An 18,112-nucleotide genomic window follows, 5' to 3' on the forward strand; every position below is an offset into this window, starting at 1 on the left:
TATTTAAAACAGAGTGCTAAGATATTTAGAGGAGAGAAAATTAAAATTTAACACCAAAAGGAGGAGAAACAAGGTTGTTTGCTTCTGTAGATTTCTCCTCATCACCCAGCCTCCCTTCCCCACCAATGGGGTTGGGAGGTGCAGGAGGATGATCTGCAGGTTTTAAATAGGTAGAACCCCTCCTGTAAAGTGGCTCGATGCTTCAAAAATAGCAATGCTGACATACAGCATCAGCTGTAGCTCATCTGAACACTCAGTGCCTTGCCCGCATGGTTGATAAGCGATATCTCAGCTGGAAACAATTGTCTCCAACTGTTCTCTGCAGACAATCTGCTTTGCTGATCTAATGTGAATTTGCTGGGCTTTTAGTTGAACCACTGCAAATGTACAGCCCACAAGGTCAAGGAGGACACCATCTTCTGGGGCAGACTTCCCCAACCTCATGGCCACCAGATGTTCTGGAGAACAGGTTGTATCCTTGGCCCTCTTAGTGGACCAAGAGGCTGTATTCTGACACATCTGGAGGCTCCTGGTTGCAGAAAGATTACCTAAGGATTGCCAGGGTTCAAGATTTTTTCTAAGCTTGCTTCATCATCCTAAACTCTGGTATATTAAGGAGCCACCAGGAGTCTGTCAAGCAGAAAAGGATGCCCAGGAGCAATCATGTTAACCATCCTATTTCACAGGTCAAACAGAATTTTGATAGGAGCCCTTATGCAGCGGATCTGAGTTTGATCCGAGTTCCTCTGCAAAGCCACTGACAAGCTAAATCTCATCAGGAGTTAATCTAACTATGACAGTAGAATGGTGGTAAGTTAATCCATTCTCAGATCACTCTCTTCCTGCACAGAAAACCAAGTCTAAAATATGCCCAGTGACATGTGCTGGGCCAATGGCAATGTTGGGACACTCCTATGACTGTCAGGGTGGCCATCAGCTGCTTCTGATACAGAGGTGTAGAAATCTCCCAGAAGGATATGTTGATCACCATCTGATACCATCTCTGTCAGCTCAGGCGGAAAGAGTGCTGGGTGGCAAGAAGTGATATACCAGCAGAATGCTTCATTTGTCGCACTCACTAAAAACAAGATTTGGGAATGTAGATCATGACTTAAATTTGGAGGACACCTGAAGAGGGTGATGCAATCTCTATAGACTGCAGTAGCTCCTGAGTCCAGAGACTGATCTGGTGCTGCACCAAGGACCCAGGTGGACACAGCTGGGAGAGACCTACCTACACCAGATGTTAGACACAACAGGTCAGCATCTATTATGAATCAAGGAGATCTTACTAGACTGTGACATCACTCCCCCAGTCAAGCCCTTAAGTACCCCTTCCAGGAACATGGCAAATGCTACCCCCACAGAAGAATAAAAACAGAAGAGAGAGGAAAACGTGGGAGCTACCTTGAGTAGAAGGTTGTACTCTGTTGGTAGAAATGTAGGCTACTACTCAAATCAATCAATCAATCAATTACTGGGCTGGAGTAATCCCAACCTGAACCTTTAACTTAAGTCATTACCACAACTGTTGTGGTAAAATCCCACACTGAAAAGAATGAGATCAACCTGATTGTGAACATGTTTCGAAGTGCATCTGAAATGCATTCACCAAGTTCAATGGGATTGCTCTGTAGTAAACGTGCTGTAGAGGCAAAAGTGTGTTCCTGGAGAGAATGAAAGGTGCAATCCAAGTTGTGTGCTAAGGCAATAACAATTCTGCAGCCAGCAAAGAGTCTGCATGTATTTATTCCACCTTGCTAAATTTAAGAAGTTAAAAGACAAAAGCACAGTGTGCAACACTGATGTAATTCTTCCTCTGCCCTCATTGTCCCAAAGTTTTGTGTATACTCCCTGTTAAATGCCAGCTTTGAAAATTAGGAATGGACCTATGCAATGTTTCTGCAGCTGCTGCCCTTGCATGGCTTCTGGGATAGCCTGATCAGGGCCGGTAATTGATTTCTGCAATTGATCTGGAGCCATCTCCATCCAATTGCAGGATGACTTGCTCTCTCCCAGGATCTAATTATTAGTGATTTTGACAGACTTTGAAGTATAAAAGCCCCATGTCAAATTACACAAGTTTGGCAGAAGGAGATGAGAAGTTCTACTCATCCAGTTCACTTGTAAGAAGCCTTAGAGCTAAAAGCTCTCACATTATGCAGAAGGAAGAGGAAGACAGAGGGAATGGTGGAGTTCTTGGAGTACAAGCTTAAAATACAGGTCAGGGGTATATAAAAGCGGGGGGAAAGCCATGCCTGAAGTAAACCAACAGAAAGAAGGTGGGGTGAGAAAGGGGCCTTTTGATCTCTCTTTCCTCAATATGCTATTTAATATTTATGGGGAAGCTTTTTGTACGGGGAAGTATAAAAAATGGGATACCCTTGGAATCAGAATAAGGAATTGGTACACTCCAGAATGCTACATGTTCCCAACTCATTCTGCATAATACGTCTAATGCCTAAGCCAGAGCCTCTAAAGAAGAGAAACAGCTCCAAGTCAAATGAAAATTTGGAGCAGCAGACCTACTTTCTGCTATTCTGAATCTGCTGGCATAGACTCTTGCATGTTAGCCCAGCCATAACAGCAAGAACTGCTGTTCATACTCAGTACATATATTTTAAATCTTGGGTTTACAGTTTCAACGCAAATTATTCAGCAGGTAGTAATATTCCCAGACCACAGGAAGGCAGACTTCCTGTGGGTCAGGGAGAATCGGTCTTGGGCAGTACCTCCACATGGCCACCATGGGAACTCTGGCAAAAGTCATGAAACCTGCCCAAAACACTGAGTACAAGGCAGAGGTGGGGGCTGAGCCCTTCCATTAAACGACTCCTTTGAACCCAGTTTGGAAACCTGCTTCTTAGCTAGTAAGAAAATGTCTTAACTTTTTTTCTAAGTGGGACGGGGACGGCATTTGGTGGGTGCCAAAAGAGGTGTCTGGGAATGTATTGGTGCTCACAGGGAGCATGTGTAGGAAAACAGAATTTCAGAGAGAAGGCTAAAAATGATTACTCTTCCATATGTAGAAGCTATCCCCCACCTGCAAATGGTAACTTTAAAATGGTTATATTATGATAACTAACTTGTTTTGAGACCTCCTCCGAAGATTCGATCAATGTGTTACTGTGGTACTTGCTTTAGAAAGCAGATTGGCAGTGCAATTGTCTAGTGTCTGCTCAGAAGTAGCCCCTACTGAGTTCATTCAGATTTGCTTTTCTGTAAGTTTGCATTGAATGGCACCATTTTGGGGGTGTGTTAGAAAAGACTAGCTTGTTTCATATGTCCATTTTCATTTTAGAATTTCCATGTGTTGCTTCATTTTCCATTTGTTGGCAGAAACAAATTTCTTAAAGAGAAAGAAATTTCTTTCTTAAAGAGAAAGAAAAATGTAGAGGGGAAGAAACTCCTGCAAACAGTCCCATGATGGGTTTTGTGGCTGAATGAAATACATAAGGCAGATGGAATCCTGAATAGGGAGTGCTGTGCTTTGCCACATTTGGTGGCAGCTTCCACTTTTGATGACTCTGTTGACTTGCTTTAGTGTTCCCTGTTAGATTGCTATTTGTTCCTTCCATATTCCCAACATAGTATGACTTAGGGAAGCCTCCAATATTTCTGCAGGCAAACTATTAAACAGTTTAGTTTCATATTATCCTGTAGTGTCCTTGTGTTCATGAAAGCTTAAAGAAACCTAGTCTCTGTTTCAGGAACACCTGTAGTGTCTTCCTCTTCCCAACAGCCCTGTTCTCATGAGATGTGTTCATTTTGCAGCCCAGAAATGTTGCATATTCATAGTGCCTTTAAAAGAGCAATATTGGAACTTTCCAGGTTTCCCTTCAGCTCTGCCAGCCTCTTTTCCTGGGATGCAGCAGGAGAGCCAAATTACAACCTGCTCTGAGAGAGATAGATGTTGCCTTTTCTGCTATAGTGCTGCAGCAAGGTGGCTGCTTTTCAAGTTATCCTTGCCTGCAAAGTTGCAGAAGCTCATGGACTGTTGAGATCTTGCAGAAAAACACATGCTTCCAGAGGGGCAAAGGGCAAATGTGATTCCAGGGTTGGTGGTGCATGATGTCCCATTGCTGAGGCTCGAGGAGATGCACCATGGCTCCTCATTAGGCTGCTGCCCCCCACTGTTCCCCATTGTTCCTCCCCCAGAATAAGAGGCTAGGATGTCAGCCTCTTGGGAGAGCTGCCTATGCCCAAATGCCACTGTTCAAGGAATCATCCTTCCTCAAAGTGAGGCACTACGAGGTGGCCCTGGAGACTGCTTTGACAGCTGCCCATGAGATCGCTCATGGTGGGACTCTCCCTGAGTGAGACATTGGCTGGGCTCTCCAGAGAGGCTGCCTGCCAGCCTGATCTCTCACTTTGAACCACCCTCAAAGGAAGAATTGGGTAGGCAGACACCCTCTCAATCTCTTGTTCTTAAGTGTCCTCAGAGCAAGGGGTTGGGCAGGCAGCCTCTCCAGAGAGAAAGCTTGCCCACCTCATCCTGTTCCAGTGATGGCTTTGACTGAGACAGTGAGCTATGAGGCCAGTGCCTGCAAGGTCATGTGGGAAGGAATCCACTGTTTCTCTCAACCTGCCTCCTGAGCAGGGGATTCACCCTGCCTAGCTAATATTAAGAAGGCTAATATTAACTATAGGTGTTGAATATTTTTGCCGAGCAGCAGTGGTGGAAATGAACAAGTATAGCCAGACAGAGGGCAGTGGTGTGAGGTACTCTGAATACTAGAGTACTAGTACCAATAAGTAGTATTTGGTGGTGTAGCAGTAAATTGTGAGAGGCATGTGCTCATTGTGATAGTCCCTATCATTATGACCCCAAGGACTTTCTAAAACGTTGGCATTCATTCCTCCCTCCCTCTCCCCCATTCTTTTCTATATGTCTTTTTACACCTTCTGGAAGGTGAATAGATCTTAATCACCCATTCAAGACCAACCCATGCCCAAATACTTGCATTACAACAGTGATAGTTCACTACAATGTTGCTGGGAAGTCCAGCCCTCCACTCCTGTCTCCTGCAAGGATTGCGGCTAAGCTCAGAGGCACCAAGGACATCAAGGGGGCCACCAGAGGATTCCTTCATCCCTGATAATCAAAATGTCTCAGTGCTTCAACCCTGTGGGCCCAGGCTATGCTGTACCACTCACAGCATAATCAACACTACTACTTAGAGATATCATTAAATATGGACAGCAATACATACAAGTGCTAAATAAAAAATGTAAGATAACTTCTTAGCAAAAAGATAGGGTTGTTTCAGGCCCCCATGAGTGCATCACCTGTGCATGGAGGGATCCCCTTAGGGCATTGTTAAGCTTCTAATTTTGGCTCCAAGGAGCATGTACCAGCACCGGGTTAGGCTGTCGTAAAGGACGGAAAGTCTGGCTGTGCCTCCATATCTCTGCCCATCCTTGGCTTGGTCCAGGCAAGAGTAACCCAAGCAGGGGTGGGCATATGTCACAATATGTGATATGTACTAGTGTGTGAGTGCGCGCATGAGAGAGAACAAACAGAGATTTGCTATGCCTTATGCCACTGCAGGTTTGAAATAGCAAAGGCATTCCTCTCACTACATCCTTTTCAAGCTGGGTGGGGCTTATGGAAGGTGCGGGGCGAGGGGACTTTTGAAGGGAAGGTGGAGGGGCTGTTGAGATAGGGAACTTCCAAGTACCAGAGGTTTCCCCACTCTGCTGTCTGGGGATTCCACAGTGGACACAATCCAGGACAGAACAGAATCTACAATATGTAAGCAAAACAACATTCCCTCCCTCCCTCTGGATGGCACTGAATGACTGGCAGCATGGATTTACCTTATCACCATCTTCCGTGATTCAGAATCAAGGGCTTCTGAGTGGCAAGAAAATGTGTGCATGGTATCTTTAGTGTTCATTTCCTCGGCACTTTTCTTTTGCTTTCTCCTAGTTGAGAAACAGAAATGCTAATATCTGAGGCTTTGGTGATATATACAGGAAGCTTCCAGTGGGAAGTAGATTTGTTTTCCTATGACAATCATCTCCTGTACTTTTGGAATGTGTTTCTGGGCTGGGCTTATACAGAACACCTTTTCAAACACTGATTACCATTTCATCTGCAAATAGCATCTTAATTAAAACTTCATGTTATTTTTTTAAACGTTGTTCTGAAGTGTTGCTGCTACTATTTTTTCCTCAAAATGGACTGTCTTCCCAGAATGGCTTGAGGCAGATACTGATGAGGGCGGGACTTGAATTCTCCAGAAGGGGGTTCAGACCCTGCAGACCCTTCTTCTCCCATTTGCTTTGGAAGGAAGCTCTGCCCTTCGTTTTTAACTGTGGGGTTGACAAGTTGTGCTTGCTCAACAACAAGAAAGGTACTCTGCGTATCCTCAGAGGTATTTTATTTGGTATTGCTTGCTACTAGGTCAGGGTACTTAAAAGGCAAGGCTAAAGGAGATGGGATGAAGACCATTCATACCTGTGAACATCTCCCCGCAACCCACCTACACTACCGAAGATCTCTTGGACCCAGACACTGTCAGGCCACAGACAGCTTGCCAACTATAAAATACATGTGCGCACGGACTCCCACACAGAATCAGCCTCTATAGGAATGATCTGGGAAAAGTTAATTGTCGTGAAGTGCCAAGTGCAAAGCAGTGGAATGCGGCTTCGATGCAATTCATGTCGAGTCCTGTTGGCTTTAGTGGGACTTATTGATGAGCAGTGACCTTTGCTGGATTGGGCCCTTTGGGTATAGATTGTCACGTTTGTCTGCAAAGTACAGAAAAGCAGCAACCGGGAAAGGTCAAGGTCCCCTCCTGCACTATTGTGGGCAAAGACTGCGATTTATCCCCGTGGTATCTTTGAATAGGCTTCTCAGTATGCTAACGAGTGCTCAGGCTGACTTACACATTCCAAGGGGCTAGTCACAGAACACTACAATCCAATAAAAACCAGAGCAAGTATAAACATGTTATAAAACGAGGTGCTAAAAACACACTCACTCAGTAGGAAATGAACCACAAAGTTTTCCTCAGCAGCAGAAAGGGTTTTGCGTGAAGAGAGATGGCAGAACATTCATGATCATTTGCGACAATTCATATATTAAGGAAGTTATGGAATTTTTTTTCTGGCCCTCCTATGACTGTATCTGTGCAGAGCATGTCTTTCCCTCTGTCATGAGGGAGTCAGGATAACTGGTGACCCGGTTTGGTTTGGTAGTTAGAACAGATTTGCCCAACCTGGTGTCCAGGTGTGTTGGTCCACTACTGCTCGAATCCCGCAGCAAACTGGGGAAGACTGGGTTAGAGAACTGAGCTAGATCTTGGAATGGTGATGTCCAGTCATGGCATTTCCTGGCTGAACTTGGACCAGTCACACTGGCCTGGTTTGTATAATTGCTGGGTGGCTTAAAAGTAGCATGTCAGTGGAATTTGTACAATTACTATCACTGGTGTGCTTTCTCATGTCTGAACTCAGCAAGCATAACAATCTACCCTACAACAAATCATGGGCTTGTTACCCACATCAACAAGCCAACCATCATGGGTTCAGACGACATACTAATCTATGCTGGCAAGGGTATGCCTGCAAATCCAGCCAGCACATACAAAGTTGCTGATTAATGATTGCATGAACCTGGCCAATCAATCAGCCTAATTTTGATGAGTTGTAAAGATAAAATTGTGGGGGTTTTTTTGGTGAAAGGGGAAAAGAACCTTGTACAGATATTGTGAGCCCCTTGGAAGATAAAGGGACAGGATAAAAATGCAATAAATAATTATGTGAGAAATGGTTTGTTTCTTACTAACCAACCAAAAGTGGCCAACACCCGCTCCCCACAAGCCAATCTTCATTAAAGCATTGGATAAAAACATAGTATTTATTAATGCTCATGTTCTTGACTCTCTTCCGGATCACTGTGATGGGATTTATTCTAGATCGTATCTATAAAGTTTCCTTGTTGGGGCCATGATTTATTTTATTTTAACCTGCTTGTATTTGATGTGTTTTGCTATGATTGTTTATGGCCTATGGCTAAACACATTTCAATTGAAGGGAATTCTTTTAGTATGAAAGCAACTAACCAATTTATATAGAGATTGTCAAGAGTAGACAAGATAAATGAACACAGAACTGGCAAACAGTTTTGTTCAGCAGTAGAGCGTGGGAGAAGTAAAATAAAACAAGGGAACCTGATCCATGTCTTATGTACTGCAGGTGGACCTAGTCTATATATTCAGCAGAAGGTTGGAATCGGGTGTCAGAGTTCTGACTGGAATATACTCCATCAGGCTATGGGTGGTGGTTGTGGTTATTTTTATTAAATGTATTTAATTTATATACTGCCCAATAGCCGAAGCCCATTTTTGACTGGAACCTTACACAGAAAAAACTACATAGGGAATTACAACAGGGAACAGCGAGGGCAAGGACCTTTCTCATGGGAATGCTAGGCCTATTTTATTTGCAGCCTCTTCATTCCCTACCCCTGTGGAAATCTGAAAACAGTATCCCCACCTGCAATCTAAGCATGGATGGATTTGTCAGGTTTTGTTTCCTCCTATCGTAATGTCTTGTAAATCTCAAATTCTTACCATCAGGGATATTAAGACATTCATACATTGCAGTAGTTCAAAAATAAACTGAAACGAAATGCTCCCCCATCAGTACTGGCCCAATTCAAGAGGTACAATTGTTTCAGCTTGGAGAAGGTGCTGATGGATCCGCCTGCCTCACAGCTGCTGAAGATGAGGAGCACCGGAGAAACAACAAGGGTTCAATTCAGCTCCACAGACATGGCTAAATGTTTGAGCTGCCAGACTGCTCACTAGGACTGGCAGATGTGATCATATGATGCCAGTCCTATATCACATTCATTGGTTATCAGTTGACATCTGGGTTCTATTTAGGGGGTTGACGTTGACATATGAAACCCTATATGGTTTAGGAGCTGGTTATTTGAAGGGAAGTCTCTTTCCATATAGACCTGCCTGAACTTTAAGATCTTCCACTGAGGTCCTACTTTGGGATCCCTCCTTGAAGGAGGTTAGAAGAGTGGCTACCTGGAGAAGAGCCTTTTCTGCGGTAGCACCCAACTTTGGAATCTGCTTCCCAGAGAGGTGTGCCTGGCACTGATACTTTAGTCTTTTCAGCACCAGACCAAACCCTTTTTATTGACCCAGTATTTTAAGGACTGATAGTTTTTTTAATGGAATTTTACTTTTATAGACTGTATTTTAACATGCTGTTATTGATCCAGGATTTGGAAACACTGCCCTATGCTGCTCTCAGAGACTGAGAGAACTGGGTGAGTTTAGCCTTGAGAAGAGAAGATTGAGGCGGGACATAATATCCCTGTATAAGTACCTCAAAGGCAGTAACAAAGAGGAAGGTCAAGATCTCTTCTTGCAGATGCCAGAGTGTAGGACACAGAATAATCTATTCAAGTTGCAATAACTTGATTCAGGCTGGACATCAGGAAGAGCTTCCTCACTGTCACAGCAATACAACAGTGGAACCAGCTGCCTAGAGAGGTGGTGGGCTCTCCTACACTAGAGACATTCAAGAAGAAACTGGACAGCCATCTGAGGGGGATGGTGTAACATGGTGTCCTGCAACAGCAGGGGGTTGGGCTCGATGGCCCTCATGGCTCCTTCCAACTCTACCTATTCTATGATTCTATGATTTGTGAGCTGTCTTGAGACCCATTTTGGGTTAAGATGTGGTAGGCATTTTTTAAACATGTACGCACACACACACACAGAGGGATTCATACCCTATACAGTGGTACCTCGTTTCACGAACTTAATTCATTCCATGATTCTGGTCACGAACCAAATTTGTTGCAAACCAAATCAGATTTTCCCATAAAGTTCAATGTAATAAGGTTAGTCTGTTCTGAACCATATGTAGTTTTTTTTTAACCACAAAAATATGAGCCACGTCCCCAGGCTGTGGGCCAAGCCGGGGGCGGATGGGCTGAGTCAGAGCAGGAGCAGGGCTGCAGCTCCCTTGCCTCCCTTGCAGCCTTCTCAGGGCAGGCCACTGCTACTGTCGAGTGGCCTCCATGCTTCTTCCCCCCACGGCGGGGAGAGGTGGGAGGTGTCCTGCTCGGCCAGCTGTGGCCCCACCCCTCGTCTCCCCTCACCTCGGAAAGAAGTCCTTACCTTCCTCCTCGTGGCCCTCTCCTGGCCGGGGCAGCTGCCCCGTGCTTGCCTCTCCCACTCCTGCTCCCCCTCCCAGAGCCAGGCTAGTGCCTGTGAGGGGACCTTCCTCTGCTTGGAAGTGGGGCACCGGCGAGGAGCCTATTTTTCTGGCAGAGAAAACATCGGATTGTGCCTTTAAACATTCAAAGCTCCTCAGTCTGAATGGGTGAATCTGCCAGGTCTGGTTCCTTCCACATTTTGTTTTAGAAATCCCAGGTTCTTGTTCTGAATATGAAGACATGTGTGAATCTTGCTAACAGCTTATCGTTTCAGGTCATTTCAAGACCTGAAACTAAATCCTCACCTTTTGCTAAACCTAAGCTGGTCCTTTCTGCTCCACAAGAGTCTGTATCTCCTTCTGCTGCACAAGTAGATGAGCCTGAAGAAGAGGGGAGAAACTTGCTTGCTAAGAAATGAGCTCTTGGCACAGTGCAATCCTAAATGCCTTTATTGAAAAGCAAGCTCAATTGTTTTCAATGGGAATTACTCCCAGGTACATGGGTATTATATGGGAGCTTTAATCAGGAAATAGTATGTGTTAGCAGGCTGATGATGGTTCATGTCTGCAGGGCTCTGGAGAGTCAACCTGGGCAAGCTGTCTGAAAGTTTACACATACACAGACGCACTGCAGAATGGCAACTATTCCACTGCATGAATGTTACCTCTAGGCCACAGCACTCAGCAGTGCATGAAATCACAATTAACAGAGCAAGTGTTTGCAAGTGAGATGAAGCCACTGCAAATTACATTGTGCTATCAGCCTGAGCTTTTGTAACAGTTCTGTTGAGCCATGATGTCTAGTGATCGCTGGACTATGGCATGCATTAAAAAATCATTAATAAAGCATAATTGATTGCAGATCGTGCTTGCTTGCTTGTATGCTTTAATTGTTAATGTCACAGAAGTTGGCTTGCAACAAGAGCTCCTGGGGCTATAAACATGAGAAAGGTTTTTCTGGATACAGACAATGCAGCATCTGATTGGGACAGCTTCTGTGTTTGCACGTGTGCTCAACTCTGCTTTCTCTAATCTGGTATTTTTCTGATAGCACATCTGGGGGACATCAGGTTCAGAAAGGCTGCTTAATTAGGCACAAACAGCTCTGCCTCTCCACTCCAAGAAGGTGTACTATAAAGTTGGCACGGGTCAAATTTAGCCTGGTGTATGTGCTCCAGAGTCTATTTCTTAAATGTTTGGAAAGCCATCAGTCACCCACATCCATGCCCTGACTTTACAATTACCATCATAGTTTCGGGGGACTAATCACCTGAATTTTCTTTAGACTTAACACACTGCATTCCTGATCTACTGGGACTGGTATCTATTGTTAAGGGGTGTTAAAAATTTTGTTAAAATTATTTGTATTTGCAGTGAAAAATATGGCACCTTGTTTATGGAACCAACTCTCCAAGGAGGTGTGCCTGGTGCCAAGCTTTACTGTTTTCAGCACCAGGCAAAACCCTTCTTATTTTCCCTTTATTTTAACAATTAATTTTTATATTGTGTATCATGTTTTATATGGTATTTTATCTTGGATTGCTGGTTGTCCCCTGATTCAATTTGTTGTGGATGCTTGTTATGGATTATGGGTGAGAATTTGTTGAAATTTTTGTTTTTGGCATTTAATTTTAAATGTGCTTGGTTTATATGTACATCATTTGTTTGAGATTAATGGGATTTTGTAGTTTTGATTTATTGTAAGCCATTTAATAGAGCCATTTGACTGATGAATTGTATAAAATATTCTAAATAAATAAATAAATAAAGCAAGGTAAAGCAAAATATAATGGGAAAAAGGGAGAAAAATAGTAATGCAAGAACAAAAGAAGGGAAAGGAAAGGAAAAAGTCACAGTCATTGGTCCCAGAATCATTAATAAGTAGGAAACAGAGATGAATATGACATGGCCATTTCAAACTTACACATTTTAGAAATAAATACATCTAAATAAGCATCCAAATAAAACTCAGTCCTGTAGGAGTTCCATTCAAATTTAGCACAAGATGATAAGGTGGTGGGTGCTTATCCTTCAAGACTTGATTTAGTTTCTTTGCACCTACAAAAGGTTCTCAGGGCACTTTTGCTGCCTTACACAATTGCTGCCTCTGAAACTGAATGTTTTGCAACTTTGTTTGCAATCTTGTCCCCTACCACATATGGTAGTGTGAAAAAATAAATTTTCTGGCACCTACGCTGTGCTCTTTTCAGAACCGGGGAAGACCTCCTTATTTTCCCAGAAAGTGAGAAGATAATAGTTTCAGAGAAGCTCTTAATGTGAACATTTGGTATAAGAACCTGAAATGAACCACATCTGAAATTCACTCTAAATAGATGAGCCCTGTTTGTAAGGGGGGAAAGGATTGGAAGAGTACAGCCAAAATACACACAATCTCCATGTCCAACAGGAATGGCAGAAAGAAGGTTGTGAAAAGTGAAAATAAAAAACTACAATGTTGAATTTTTTCCTGTGCTGTGAAAGTAGCTGATTACATGGAAGCTTTGGCCTTCCTGGATATCTCTCTCTCTCTTGCATTTTATTCACTGATGACATTTGAGCAGATGGGCAAACAATTAAAATCTAGCACCCTGGACAGCAACATGCCAACTGTTTTCAGAACTATGGTTTGTATCCGATGTAACTTACCTTGCAACCCAAGCTTTTCTATATAAACATTAAATACTGGCATGAAAAAGTAACAGATCTTCTTTGGACAAGTGACATTCAGAGCAAATTTGGAGATGACTCCTCAGGCTAAATATCTCAGCAATGTGGAGAAAAGCCAAAAGAGCATAGAGAAGGCTCTTGGCATTTCACAGGGGGGTTGTTCACAATCATAGCAGCTCTCTATATTTCAGTTAGAATAAACCAATTCTGTTGCTTGCAGTGCTTTTGTTATTTATTCAATGTTAAACAAATTTGCACATCACTCAAACTTCAATGTAAGTGCTATTTTGAAGATATAGAGGAAAGTGTAACATAGTGGATTAATTTTTAAAAGCTGTTACTCTTTGGAAGGAGAAATCTGATCCCTATGGTAGTAGCACTCAAGATTGTCTCTGGCCTCAATGACAATCTGCCTTTCATTCCCAGACCAAGAGATCCACATTTGTTATCAAGTTCAAGTTAACAAAGCTCCTCAGTTGATATTCTACAATTCAACTGCATCCCAAATTAAGCATTCATGTCTCTTGATGTCTAGGTATTTGGCTGCAGGAAGATGTGTTTCTAAGATCATGTAGAAAGGTCTGATATCTTTCACTAATGGTGAATTCAACACCTAACCCTAATCCTAACCCTAACCCTGGTTCATATGTATCTTGAGTCAAATCCAACCTAAAGCACATGCAGCTTTTACAGATCCACATCCCCTTCCCATGTTAAGCACATGGAAGACACACCCTGTGTTCAAGGAGCAGTAAGTCCAAGTGATCCAAGTCGTTGGTCCCTGCCCTAATATAGCTTCCTAATTCCTTCCACGTGTTTTGTTTGGATGTCTGCAGTGAGGGTGCCTGTACTTATGGAGACCTCTATATGCAAGCTAAGCTGAGGCAGATATTCATGCAGTGAAAGGCAGAGAAGATGGTTGGAAAGGCCAGTGGTGCTTAGCTCTGTTGATGCTGCAGAGTTTCCTTTGTGGGATTAACACATAAAACAGGTTACAGGCTGGGTTTCAGTGCTCTCTGGCCAAAATGCTTCACCAGGCCAGGCAAAGCCTCCAGACAAAGGCCTAGTACTAATTCAGGTGACAGACATGTGCCTGGTGCGTAGGTGTAAGGGAGCATTCGCAAGCCCGACTACTCCTGTAACTGCCCCTGGACACTAAAATCTGGGAAGTTTGAGAAAAGAGTAGGTCAGAATTTTTTTCTCTGAAATCTAATTGTCTGTGTAGATGATGTTTGCTGTTATTATCAGTAGTGTTCTCTGTAATGGAGGAGTATTTATTCAGGGGAAAGAACCAGCACCTGCAATCTGAAGTGATGCAGCCCAGAGACAGGTGAGAGCTCCCTTAGAGAGGAGGAACATGTTAGTAATAGCTCTGTTTTCTCCCCAGAAATTGAATCTCTAGGAGATCACCAGTCCTTTCTGTATTGGATCCTATAAAGGAAGGGATAGCAAAGCAGGAATGATGTCATCTTGTAAATTTGTTAAAGCGGGGGCAATTTTGCCATGAAGAGTTCAGTTATTTAGTGGATTCCACAAGGAGTTCAAAGTTGTCTCCCAGATATACCCTGAAATGGATTTTGACCTTTTGGATTTTTTAAACAAAACAAACAAAATGCCACTGGATTTGAAGAGCACATTTTGTGGTTATCAAAAACATATACTTGGTTTGGAACCACTGAGAGAATCAAAGAAAAGAACAGGAATCCTGAGAAGTTCCTCTGACTGCGTAAAGTCCTGAGTGTACAGTTTCCTAGAGGAAAAGCTGCAGCATTTCAATCAAGAAACAAGGTCCCTCCATGAGCGCTGTTGCTTCTGTAGGCAAATGGCTCCATTCATGCTCGAGAGGGCGCTATCAGCAAGCTTGGTGGAGGGCTAGGATTTGCAGAAGTTTGTTCTTTTTAGGCAAAATAATCCTGAGAAGGGGAATCCCCAAACAGCCGGATGTTCAGTGGCTAAATAAAACACAGGGTTGGGAACAGAATGTAGGGCTGGAATTTGAACAACAGCACATGTATTCTGCTCCTTCATCCAGGGAGAAGTGCTACTCTGTTTCATTCTCACAACAATTGTGTGGTGCACATTAGGCATAGAAACTGGGAGCCTATCAACAAATTTTGTGGCTGAGCCAGGATCTGAACACAGCTCAGATCCACAACCAACACGTTGTCCATTGCGGTTATGAACACAAATCTCAGAATAAGTCTGGATACAGGAGACTTCTTAAAATTGGCAAGAATGTCAGTTTTCATTTAAAAAGATGTTTCTAGTCCTCATGTTCATTGTCACCAATGTATGCTACAGTGTGGTCTTAGCTGTAAGGTTAGGGCATTCATTAGCTGGGTACCTTTAGTCATTCTTTCAGGCAAAATGAGTATCATAGAAACATAGAAACAGAGTGAGTCAGAAGGGGTCACCCGGGCCATCTAGTCTGACCCCCGGCTCCAGCCAGCTCCGCTCAGGACATGCCCACCATGTGCACGTCCAGCCTATCTTTGAACATGCTCATTGATGGGGCCCCAATGACCTCTTGTGGAAGCCCATTCCACACCCTCAGAGTTCTAACTGTCAGGAAGTACTTCCTGACATCCAAATTGAATTTTGGTTCCTTGAGCTTGGTTCTATTGGGGTGCATCCTGCCTTCCTCTGCAGGAGAGAACAGGTCTCTACGCACCTCCATGTGATGCCCCCTCATGTACCGTATCGATGATAACAGAACAAAATGACAAGTACAAATTATGCTCCTAATATTATTTGTTCATTTTCATGATACCAGGTGCTAACTTTTCAGAGGCTTAGGGAGGGCAGCAGGCCAGGCAGCCTCACACCATTTCAGCATCTCACTGGCTTTGGGCCTGTGGTCTTATGCAGTAAAACACACCCAGCCATTGAATCCTGCTGGCTGAACAGAAGTAAGCCAGAAATATGAGATTGCACAGCAGTGGCATGAGCAGGTGTTCCTGTACAACAGTTTCTGAGTGAGACCAATCTGTTGATATGCTATGAATTTGGAATGTCAAAAACAGTGCCCATGAAGGGGCTGGAGTTCAGGGGCAGAACTCCTGCTTGCTTTGCATGCTGAAGGGTTCAGGTTTGATCCCTCACCTCTCCAAGTACAGCTTGGGAAAGATTCCTGCCTCAAACCCTAAGAGAGATTGCTGCCAGTCAGGGTAGACAACACTGGACACCACTTGTTATAAGGAAGCTTTCTATGTTTCTATGAGCTACTTGCATCCTTAAATAACCCCAGGATTGCTAAATGCAGTACAGCAGGCGATCAATGGGTTGCCAATTCTTTTAATACGAGAAACAGATGTTGTAGGTACCAGGTAGAGTTTCCATCACAAGAACTTCCAAGATTGCACAGCAGCCTTCTCTAACCTGGTACCCGCCAGATGTTTCTGACTGAATCATTCCTGGCCATTGGCATGCTGCTGGGGCCCAGTGGGAGCTGCAGGGCACCAAGCTGGCGAAAGCTGTTGTAGATCAGAGGTTGCTATTACTGAAGGGCTGTGCTCCTTCCTGAGCCTTCATTCTTCCCCACCAGACTCATTGCTGAATATGATGCAGCCAACAATTAGAACAGTTGACTTTGTGTATGGAGGGTTTTCTCAGCTTCTCTTTGAAGATGCTTGCATGTTGAAATGGGTTTGCTTCCCAGCCACAAATAACACTGCCCTAAGGTTGCACATCTCTTTGCATTTTATTCTCTTTTTCAATGATTTATAGCTGCACGTGCTATGTTAGCTTAGCTCCCCTTCAACCCTTTCCATAATAAACGGGAGTGAGCAGTCTCATTTTGTGGTCTAGTTGTTTGGGAAAAAAATGTTTCTCATAAAGGTACCAAGTGAGTCTCACACAGAAATCGAGATGCTCATAAGCAGAAGTGTGCAGGGTTCATTAAAATTATAGTCAATATGGTCCAAAGTGACAGTTGTGATGGATAAGATGAAGGATGAGGTTAACACCACAACAATTGCAGAGGTCATCCAATCCATCAATCTGTCTGCATGCATTCACAAAGATGGGGTGTTTTTCTTACGCTGCAATTTTGCACTGTGTTGCCACGAGCTGAAGCAAAATGGAATTTCGCAAGCGCCCCATGCCTGCCCCACCCCACACCCCAGGTGGCACTCATAACAAGGAGGGCCAAAGGGAGCAAAGGGCATGAGGAGCCCAGTGAGAACAGCCATCAGCAGGAAAGCCAGTGCGGGTACTTACATGTGGAAGATTAAGCTGCATTGTTGGCTGCTTTTAACATCAGGGAAGCCATTAATGGAGAGCATTAGCTGTGCTTCAGAGCTGATGACAAGCATGAACAAATGGCATGGCTTTCTCTTGGGAGTTCTTTCCTTCCTCCCCCCCCCCCCCTTCTGACCAGTTTGCCCAATCTGGTTAACAAACAACGGCGGCTTATTCACTGTGCCGCACATGCCAGACATGGGCTGACCCACTTAGCTTAATCATCCTTCCCGGCACAGCTTACCATGTCGTCTGAACTTGATGAGGGCAGCTTTCCGCTGTGTTAACGAACTACCCCAGAAACCTAAAACTTTAGGTTTTAGCTTATAAGGTTGTAGGTTATACATATGCTTAACATGTTATGCTTAACATGCATAAGCCACGGTGACAAAGATAGTTAAACAGATCAGACTGGAAAGCAACCGGCAAGTGCAGAGCACTTGACAGGTCACCATTGCTTCTTCATTGCATCAGGAATCATGTGAGGTAGGTAATGAAACTGGCTAGAGTGTCAGACTCTGGTGTCTGTATGCCTGATGCTCTCTCTCTTCAATGCTTCTCCAGTCCAAGCATAGCGTTCCACCCTCCTTTAAAAACATTGATTCAAATCATTTCTGCTCTGAGCTCAGATCCATTTATGGAAACACAGTAGAGTCCCAGAACCAACTGGGCATGTGGATCCTGAGACATTTATTCCTGGGCTGGGAAGTGGCTTGGGTAGGAGGGAGGGACAGAACCTGTGCCAAAGCAATTGCCTAAGTTCTATTGAGTGAGTATTGCCCAGGGCACAAGATGGTGGGCATTTTCTTTTCTTTTCTTTTTTTTTACAATTTTCCCTCTCCCCACTTTGCCTTTGAAAAAGTGTCATTGCTTTTCCCTCCTATTTGGTTCCAAGGAGATGGAAAATATCATCACACCAGCTCCAGAGCTGACATAGCTCCCTATTGCATGTCCAGGAAAGCAGGGTTCTTTGGCTCCCTCAGTTGTGCCCCAATATGTCCCTCCAGAAATG

This window comes from Varanus komodoensis, unplaced genomic scaffold (genome assembly GCF_004798865.1).
Source record: "Varanus komodoensis strain SLA01 unplaced genomic scaffold, ASM479886v1 scaffold13_3, whole genome shotgun sequence".
In the NCBI taxonomy this organism is placed as follows: Eukaryota; Metazoa; Chordata; class Lepidosauria; order Squamata; family Varanidae; genus Varanus; species Varanus komodoensis.